Here is a 2,821-nt window from a genome sequence, read left to right on the forward strand (position 1 = left end):
CAAAAACAGGCTTTACAGGCACCCTAGACCCCCTAAAGTCCAGAAAATGTTGGTGGACCAAAAACGGTGGCAGAGAGCTCTGAATGTCCCAAAAACATTTGCAGCCTGAAAGGGGCATTAACCCGCATCCTAGACCACTGAAATTCCCAAAAATATTTCTGCCACGAAAAATGCATCCTATACCCCTGAAAGCTCAGAATATGTTAGCAGCCCAAAGAAGGCCTTAAAATGCATTTTAGGCCTAAAAAAATGTTGAAAACTTTGGAAGCCCAAAAAAGGGGTTTATAGGCATCCTAGAGCCCCTAAAGTCCAGAAAATGTTGGTGGACCAAAAACTGTGTCAGAGATCTCTGAATGTCCCAAAAACATTTGCAGACTTTAAGATGCATTAACCCGCATCCTAGACCACTGAAATTCCCAGAAATATTTTTGGCACGAAAAATGCATCCTACACCCCTGAAAGTTCAGAAAATGTTGGCAGCCCAAAAAAGGCATTAAAACGCATTTTAGACCTCCAAAAATGTTGAACACTTTGGAGGCCCAGAAAAGAGGTTTACAGGCATCCTAGACCCCCTAAAGTCCAGAAAATATTGGTGGACTAAAACCTGTGTCAGAGAGCTTTGAATGCCCCAAAACATTTGCAGCCTGAAAGGGGCATTAACCCGCATCCTAGACCACTGAAATTTCCCAAAATATTTTTGGCACGAAAAATGCATCCTACACCCCTGAAAGTTCAGAAAATGTTGGCAGTTCAAAAAAATGCCTTAAAATGCATCTTAGGCCTTCAAAATGTTGAAAACTTTGGAGGCCCAAAAACAGGCTTTACAGGCACCCTAGACCCCCTAAAGTCCAGAAAATGTTGGTGGACCAAAAACGGTGGCAGAGAGCTCTGAATGTCCCAAAAACATTTGCAGCCTGAAAGGGGCATTAACCCGCATCCTAGACCACTGAAATTCCCAAAAATATTTCTGCCACGAAAAATGCATCCTATACCCCTGAAAGCTCAGAATATGTTAGCAGCCCAAAGAAGGCCTTAAAATGCATTTTAGGCCTAAAAAAATGTTGAAAACTTTGGAAGCCCAAAAAAGGGGTTTATAGGCATCCTAGAGCCCCTAAAGTCCAGAAAATGTTGGTGGACCAAAAACTGTGTCAGAGATCTCTGAATGTCCCAAAAACATTTGCAGACTTTAAAATGCATTAACCCGCATCCTAGACCACTGAAATTCCCAGAAATATCTTTGGCACGAAAAATGCATCCTACACCCCTGAAAGTTCAGAAAATGTTGGCAGCCCAAAAAAGAAATTAAAATGCATTTTAGACCTCCAAAAATGTTGAACACTTTGGAGGCCCAGAAAAGAGGTTTACAGGCATCCTAGACCCCCTAAAGTCCAGAAAATATTGGTGGACTAAAACCTGTGTCAGAGAGCTTTGAATGCCCCAAAACATTTGCAGCCTGAAAGGGGCATTAACCCGCATCCTAGACCACTGAAATTTCCCAAAATATTTTTGGCACGAAAAATGCATCCTACACCCCTGAAAGTTCAGAAAATGTTGGCAGCTCAAAAAAATGCCTTAAAATGCATCTTAGGCCTTCAAAAATGTTGAAAACTTTGGAGGCCCAGAAACAGGCTTTACAGGCACCCTAGACCCCCTAAAGTCCAGAAAATGTTGGTGGACCAAAAACGGTGGCAGAGAGCTCTGAATGTCCCAAAAACATTTGCAGCCTGAAAGGGGCATTAACCCGCATCCTAGACCACTGAAATTCCCAAAAATATTTCTGCCACGAAAAATGCATCCTATACCCCTGAAAGCTCAGAATATGTTAGCAGCCTAAAGAAGGCCTTAAAATGCATTTTAGGTCTAAAAAAATGTTGAAAACTTTGGACGCCCAAAAAAGGGGTTTATAGGCTTCCTAGAGACCCTAAAGTCCAGAAAATGTTGGTGGACCAAAAACTGTGTCAGAGAGCTCTGAATGTCCCAAAAACATTTGCAGACTTAAAGGGGAATTAACCCGCATCCTAGACCACTGAAAGTTCAGAAAATGTTGGCAGCTCAAAACAAATGCCTTAAAATGCATCTTAGGCCTTAAAAAATGTTGAAAACTTTGGAGACCCAAAAAAGGGGTTTACAGGCATCCTAAAGCCCCTAAAATCCAGAAAAGATTGGTGGACCAAAAACTGTGTCAGAGAGCTTTGAATATCCCAAAAACATTTGCAGCCTGAAAGGGGCATTAACCCACATCCTAGACCACTGAAATTTCCCAAAATATTTTTGGCACGAAAAATGCATCCTACACCCCTGAAAGTTCAGAATATGTTAGCAGCCCAAAAAAGGCTTAAATGCATTATAGGCATGCAAACATGTAAAAGAAAAAAAGGTTGGAGGCTCAAAAAAGGGGTTTACAGGCATCCTAGACCCCCTAAAGTCCAGAAAATATTCGTGGACCAAAAAGTGTGTCAGAGAGCTTTGAATGTCCCAAAACATTTGCAGCCTGAAAGGGGCATTCACCCGCATCCTAGACCACTGAAATTTCCAGAAATATTTTTGGCACGAAAAATGCATCCTACACCCCTGAAGGTTCAGAATATGTTAGCAGCCCAATAAAGGCATTAAAATGCATTTTAGACCTACAAAAATGTTGAAAACTTTGGAGGCCCAAAAAAGGGGTTTACAGGCATCCTAGACCCCCTAAAGTCCAGAGAATGTTGGTGGACCAAATATGGTGTCAGAGAGCTCTGAATGTCCCAAAAACATTTGCAGACTTAAAGGGGAATTAACCCGCATCCTAGACCACTGAAATTCCCAGAAATATTTTTGGCAC

This window comes from Ambystoma mexicanum, unplaced genomic scaffold (genome assembly GCF_040938575.1).
Source record: "Ambystoma mexicanum isolate Mex_15411 unplaced genomic scaffold, UKY_AmexF1_1 Mex_scaf48, whole genome shotgun sequence".
Classification (NCBI taxonomy): Eukaryota; Metazoa; Chordata; class Amphibia; order Caudata; family Ambystomatidae; genus Ambystoma; species Ambystoma mexicanum.